The sequence below is a fragment of the Solanum pennellii genome, chromosome 6, assembly GCF_001406875.1.
Source record: "Solanum pennellii chromosome 6, SPENNV200".
NCBI lineage: Eukaryota > Viridiplantae > Streptophyta > Magnoliopsida > Solanales > Solanaceae > Solanum > Solanum pennellii.
The window spans coordinates 24,954,164-24,961,414 of record NC_028642.1 but is presented as its reverse complement, the minus strand read 5'-3'; the positions used below and the strand labels follow the sequence as shown (position 1 = coordinate 24,961,414).

The 7,251-nt window shown below is 34.2% G+C and overlaps 1 pseudogene; it reads right to left on the bottom strand.

Annotated features, from left to right (window-relative positions):
- Positions 1–4,163: 4,163 nt before the first annotated feature.
- On the bottom strand, positions 4,164–4,917 carry LOC107023043 (annotated as a pseudogene).
- Positions 4,918–7,251: the final 2,334 nt, after the last annotated feature.

Sequence of the window (7,251 nt, the reverse complement as noted above, 5' to 3'; positions counted from 1 at the left end):
TTTATAAAAAAAAACTCAAAAAGTGATGGACAAACACACGATGTTCGTCGCTTTTCCAGCATCATTTTTGATAGCATAAACTAGCAGTCTTTGCTGCCCATCTAAAAATACAACTCAATCCATTTCTACACTATTCAGGTCAATCTAACATACTCAATTTTAAACAATCTAAACAAAACATAAAATAACAAACTTAAAATATCATTCAAAAGTGTCTAAATCACATATTAAAGACTTATAAAGTCTTTCAAAATTGGTTTACAAATTTGAAAAAGTCCATAAATGTCCAAAGATCTAAACTAGGGAGTAAGTTCTACATAGTCATCCTCATCACTCGCGTTGTCGATATAATTGGGAGCCGAAGTAATAGGTCAGCGAGCGAGGTTCATGACTTGTTGTTTTATTTGCAGAACAGTCGCACTCATGCTTTCTTGTTCAGCTACTCTTTTCCACTCCAACTTTGCCAGTGCCGCTGTACGTTTAGTGTCGCGCCCCATTTTTCGCAAAAATGGGTTTTGTGCACTACTTATGAACTCTTTTGGGATTTTGAGTTTGGAGTCGCCACCTAACGAATTAAGGCGTGTTAAGGCACCTATCTAACCTAACTATGTCTAGATAAGGTCAACGAGCCAGAGATCAGGGTAAGGGTTCAAATTACCTCGAGGTGAAGGTGTTAGGCATCCCTCAAGGTCCACAAATGTGGGTCCCGGCCGTATCTCATGCAATCTATGTGGGGGTTACAAGTAGCAATTAAGGTCACTTCATTTATTAGTTTATTTAAGTAGCATGCTTGCTAGGTGATAAGAAATATAAAACAATTAAGACTATTTTATTGTTTTTTACCAATTAATTATTAAAGGGTAGGTGATAACAAATATTAACAATTAAAATCATTTTTATTAAATCAAACATGTGAAACTAGGTGATATAACAACAAGTTGAATCAAATAGCTCATTATTATCTTAATTAATATATAAACATGCGAGTCTAAGTGATAAAAAAAATACTAAACAATTAATAAAGAGATAAGCGAGAGGATAGAAAAGAGACAAATAAATAAGCAAATAATTTTATTATTTTTATTGTGATCTACCCCAAATAAACATAATTATTAAACAAGTAAAAGGGTAAAAAGGGAAGGGAGACTCAAAAGGGCTTTTTGGATCAGCACTCGACTTTTCTTTTACTTTTCGATAGGCTGCCGTATAGGGACAGACAAAACCAAAGTTTGTCGTTTAAGCCTGAGTCGATGTCATCATCTCTGTAGGGCCAACTACCCCTACCCAACCACCGCATGCATAACTTACCTAAAAGGTGCCTAGTTGTCTCAGTTTAATGTCCAAGAGGCATTGGACTCTTAAAGGGTGGGTTTAGACAAAATAGAATATAAGTCCCTCCTAGACACCAAGTCAAACAAACAAGGCAAACAAGACGGTCATTTTAGCAATACAAGTCTCAATTTGGCCTCTAAAAATCAATTAGCCATGTTTGCAAACAACACATAATGGTGAAGGTTCTCATGGTAAGTGTGTGAGCATACAGAGTTATAATAAACAAAAATAATTATGAGAGGACACGATTATGACATGTATACAGATTTCAGTATTCAATGATTTAAAGTGAGCAGAAATGAATGACATAAAAGATTTTTTTTTAAATTCCAAGTAGAAAAAAAAAGTGATCAAGCATGAACAAATTTTAAAATAGTGGCAAATTTAGATATTAAGGCAGAAAATGTTATTTAGAATAATAGTCTTTGTTTATTTAAGCCAGAAAATTATTTTAAGGACAACATTAGATTTAATGCGGAAAATTATTTTAGAAAAGAAGCAGTAGCAAAATATTATGAGTACGGAAAATTATTTTAAACAATGTTTAACATGCAAAAAATTAGTTAATTGAGAATATTTTATAATAGAAAATTTATTTATCAATGCAGAAATTATGCTTAAGAGATAGTAAATTTATTAGATGCAATAAATCAATAGGAATTATTTATCTTTTTTTTTTAAAAAAAGTCAAAAATATGCACAACGAATTTTATTTTAGTTATTGATATACTGAAAATTTACAAGCCTATTGACATGATCTCTAGGGGTATAACATACTAAAATGACAAAATAAAGAAACAAATCAATTATGACCATGCTAAAATTAGTTAAACATGATTTCTAAGTGATTTAATAATCAACACATTTAAATAAAACCTATAGGCCTGATTTCTAACTCCAAATGACATATGAATCCATAACACGCCAAATTGGATAAATTAACTTCAAACAATAATTGGGAATATTAACTAAATGATTGAGCGAATATGATTTGCTTTATTTTTATTTTTTTGGTTAGATCTAAAATTTATTTTATTACATAAATATTTATCACAAAAATGATGAACTTATAGGCATGGTTTTAAACACAAACAAGTTTGCAATAAAAATGATTAACACATAATTCCCCCTCCCTAGGTGATCCCCCGAATTGCTTAATATATAAGAGTTGCTTTAGAGTTATACACATATTTCAATAACATATGAAAATATACGCAATATTAAAATAAACAAAACTTTGTCCGAAATTTCTTCTAGGCCACTCTTCCTTATTTTGAACTTTAAGTCAAAAACCTGCTAGAATAAGTAAGGTAACACGTATTCAATGGAAGAATGATTGTAATGTAAAATATTCATTGTAACCAATTACTCTCATATATACATATATAAACAACACATGTAAGAAATAAAAAGGACAAAACATAGGAATAGACATATCAACACACATAGGGGAAAAGATTGGAGTGCTAACCTGTATTCTCAACAGGCAACAATAATAATAAATACAAAATAAAAATTTAAAGAATAATAGAAGGCTGACCGATAGTAAAATGTTAGCAATGAGAACAAGTTGATCCAAATTTTACTCGAACAAAAGCAAAGTAGTAAAGTAGCACTTCAAAGTTATCGAAAACTTGTTTGTTATAGAATAGTAATAATATGAATAGTAAGAGAATGAGAGAGTTAACAAGTATAGCTATTGTCTTAAGAGAGAGTGAGTGAACGATGAGAGAACTTGTTATGAAAATTGTGAGTGGGAGCATGTGGGTTCTTCTCAAGATGTGAATGTGTGTTCAAGTATCAATGTATGATGAGAGAATGAAAGGGGGGACTATTTATATAGTAAATAGGGGAGCAAATAAAGAAAATAAATATTTTGAAGGAATTAATTATAATACCATTTTCTTATTTTGAAGGAAGTCAAAATCAGAAAAAAAAATTAAATTATTTTTATCAAATATAAGCAAGTAAGAATAGATTAAGAGAGAATAATATATTTTTCCCTTAAATAAAGAAGAGATAAAAATCAGAAACTTCTAAGAATATTTCAATACCAAAAATAAACTTGTAAGAAATAAAAATTAGGAATAAGATATAGATTTTCCTAAAAATAAAGAAGAATAAAAAATAGATTTTATTTAAATTCATTTTACCAAATATAACGTATTTTTACCATATAAGAGCAAGTAAGAGATCAAATCAATTTTAATTAAGGTAAATGAATAAATTAAGAAGTCACTATTTTTACCAAGATACAATTTACGGACAATCAAGATTCACATGAAAGGAAAGAAAAATTAACATATTACACTATCCAACTAATAAAGATTTTTCAAAGATTAGGTTAATTATAATTATGCTAAACGATTTGATTTGGGACATTCACCATATACGAATTTATTGAAATCACTAAGCATCTAAAGAAGGGTCAACTTTGCAACTTTCAAAATCAAGAAAATTAATCAGTTAAATCAATTTGTAAGTAAGCAGTAAAATTCCAACTATTAATGCCATATAACAAACAACTAAAATAAATAAAATGCAATAACATACTGGGTCAAAAGAGCGTATCAATTAATAACCCATTTGTGCAAGTTCTTCTAAAAGAAAGAGAATCATTTATTTAAGGTGTGGACTAAAATCTATTGATGATGTATAAATATTAACAAGACTAATCAAGTAATAATAGGCAAATCAAAGACAAGTATGAGATCTTCATATTAATTTCAAGAAGAGCAGTAGAACATGTAAACCTTGAGCAGAAAATGACATAATAACAAATGGATAATAATTAATTTAAAACAAAATTTTATATGAGCAAGCAGAGATTTGCCAAGTTGAATCACGCATTAAAAGGTATTAACCAATAGACATGACATGAGAGAGTACTTGAAAGATATACCTGGTCGGATCCTTATCTAATCCTTGAAGATTTTATCGAAATTTGCCGCTACTACTGGCCGGAGAAGAGAGGAAGAGACGGACGGAGAAGAGGAGAAAGGAGAGGGTGGCGCCGGGCTGCCGGTCATAGCCTGCTGGTGCTCGGGCTTCTGGTGGGCCGCTGCTGTCCATGTCAGTCGCTGCTGTCTTTCGCCGGCTGCCTGGCAGCTCTCCACTGCTGCTAGTTGTTGCTGGTCCCAGCTGCTGGCCGGAGTGGCTGCTGCTGCTGGCGGCTCGTCACTGATGCGCGCAGGGCTGCTCGTCGTGGCTGCCGGCTGCTGTTGCCAGTGTTGCTGGCCGGTGGGGGCGCTGGTACCCGCAGAAAAAGGAGAAGAGAAAGGGAAAGAGAAGAGACGAGAGGGGAGAAGAGGGACGTCGAGGGAGAAGGGGAAGAGGGGGAAGGAAAGGAGGAGAGGGAGAGGAGAGGAGGCTGCCTGGCGGCCATCCTTGCCGGCTAAAATAGGGGTCGTCGGAAAGAGTGGAGGGAGAAAGGAGAAAGAAGAAGAGAAGAGAGAGAGGTGGCGGTTTGAGGGAGAAGGGTGACGACAGAGGGGCGTCGCCACCTCTGGCTGATGGCCTCCCCGGCCGGAAAGAGAAGAGAGGGAGAGGAGGCTGCCGGAAAAGGGAGAGAGAAGGGAGAAAGGAGAAAAGGTGAGGAGAAGAGAGGATGAAGAGGAGAGAGGGAGAGATTTTTTTTCAAGATTAGGCCTTTTAGTGTATTAGAAAATATGAAGAATAAGAGATTAAATCTTGACCGTATAATTAGTTAGATGAAAGGCTAGGATTTAGTTATTTAAACGGACGGATGAGATTAATAGATGAAGTCTTGAAATTAGATTGGAAAAAGATATGGAATGGCCAAAATTGCAATGGAAATTGGCTAGAATTTAAATGAAATGGTGGCTATGATTGGAATAAAGTTTGAAGTGGAGTGGCTAGAATTGAAAGAAATTAGAATAGAATAGGCTAGAATTTAAATGATTTTGAGGAAAATTTAAGAATTATTATTTAATTAAAATACTACATATCTTAAAATATTTTTTATATAATTGAAAATCACTTAAATTTTAAAACATTTGAATTTCATTAATAATTTTAAAATATTTTAATAATATTTACAATAATTTTATAAAGTAAAACATACTAAAATATATAATTTTCAAGCAAAATCGACAAAAAAATTCAAAACTTTAAGAAAATTTTAAAATACATATTTAATCAAATATATTCCTAAAAATGGTTAAAGGTCGGTCAAACATGGGTGTCAACAGCTGCCCCTTGGTTGATTGAGAATGAAGAATGAATTGTAATACAACCAACGTTGACTTAGTAGCCGATTTTGTCCGGCCGACGATAGATGTCAGTAGAATCAATTGAAGCGAAGTAGAGTTGAAAAAAAGGGTACGATGGAGACTTTGGTTTTAAGTCGCTTAGATATCTCTAGTTATACGAGAATCAGGTCATGTGTAGTTCTAGATTCAAGAGCAAATGAAACTCTTAAAAATTGAAAGAGCGCTAAGGTATTTGAAAGGCACAATATCGGCTTGAATGGATACGATTAGTGCATCGAGAAGAGAGATGGAGAGGCTAAAAGAGCTATGACAGAAAAGCAGGAAGAGCATGATAGAGTGAGGTTATCAGCCTTTGAGCAAGGTTCGGAGTATGAGTAGCAAAGAATTGATAGGGTCTTTGTTGTGATAGATGATAGCATGATAATTGTAATCAAGGGGCGTTCGATCATATCTGCAAATTCTAGATAAATTGTTAGGTTATAAATAGATAAAGTATGACCAATAATGATAAAATATGAGTTCTAAATAAATGACAAGAGGTGATAAGAAGCGTATCTGTTTTGAGACGCCCTCGTAGACTTTGGCTTAACTTGTTGTAGAATTGCAACCCATCTCCGAAGGTTAAAGTCCACCTCCAATAGATCCTATAGTATAGAGAATATAATTATATAAGGAAAATGTCTGATTGTAAGAAGAGACTCTAAATGTCATTTTAAGGCGGACGAGCCTGAATGTCATTTTAAGGCGTACGACCTAAATATCTTATAAAGCGAACGAACAAAAAATGTCCTATGAGCGGACAAGCCTAAATGTCCTTTTAAGGCGAACGAGCCTAAATGTCCTGTTGTAAGGCAGACGAGCCTAAATATCATTTTTAAGCGGACGAGCCTAAATATCCTATAGGATATATAAGCCTAAAAGTCGTTTTAAGGCAGACGGGCCTAAATGTCGCATTGTAAGGCGGACGAGCCTAGATGTCGCATTGTAAGGCGGACGGGCCTAAATGTCGCAGTGTAAGGTGGAGGAGCCTAAATGTCCTATTGTAAGGTGGACGATCCTAACTGAAGAAAAGGTAGGTCACAGTGGCGAGTTAAATCTGAAATATCTTCATGGTTGCCTGAACGATCGATAAGTAGTGAAACGATAGTGCGAGTAGCCAAAAATTTGTCGGAGCCTTTGTTTGTAAGCAAGTGAACAGCCGTTCAGAAGGTGGCTTTGTCTGTAATATGCACGTCTGTAACTTGTAATATAACTCGAATAGAGTTATTAGAGCAGTTATATAAAAATAAGCGGTAAATGTAAATATGATGCAATTCCCATGTTGACCATGAATGTTTGCCTTAAAACCATGAAAAATAACATCTTAGGCTATGATGTCTAGGGCCATGATACGCAAGATGTATCCTCAGGTCATGAAAATGTTGTTTGTAGGCAATGAAAATGACGCCTTTAGACTATGAAACCTTCGGATCATGATAGACAGAAATTAAACCCTTAGGCCATGATATGATGTCTGCAAGCCATGAGGATGATGCCTTTAGACTATGATGCCTTAGGAATATGACAAGCATAAATTAAGTCCTCAGGCCATGACATGGAGTCCACAGGCCATGAAAGATGATGCCTTTAGGAGGATGACGCCTTTGGAATATAAATAATGAGTAAAGAGAGCGTATCTTTTTTGGCA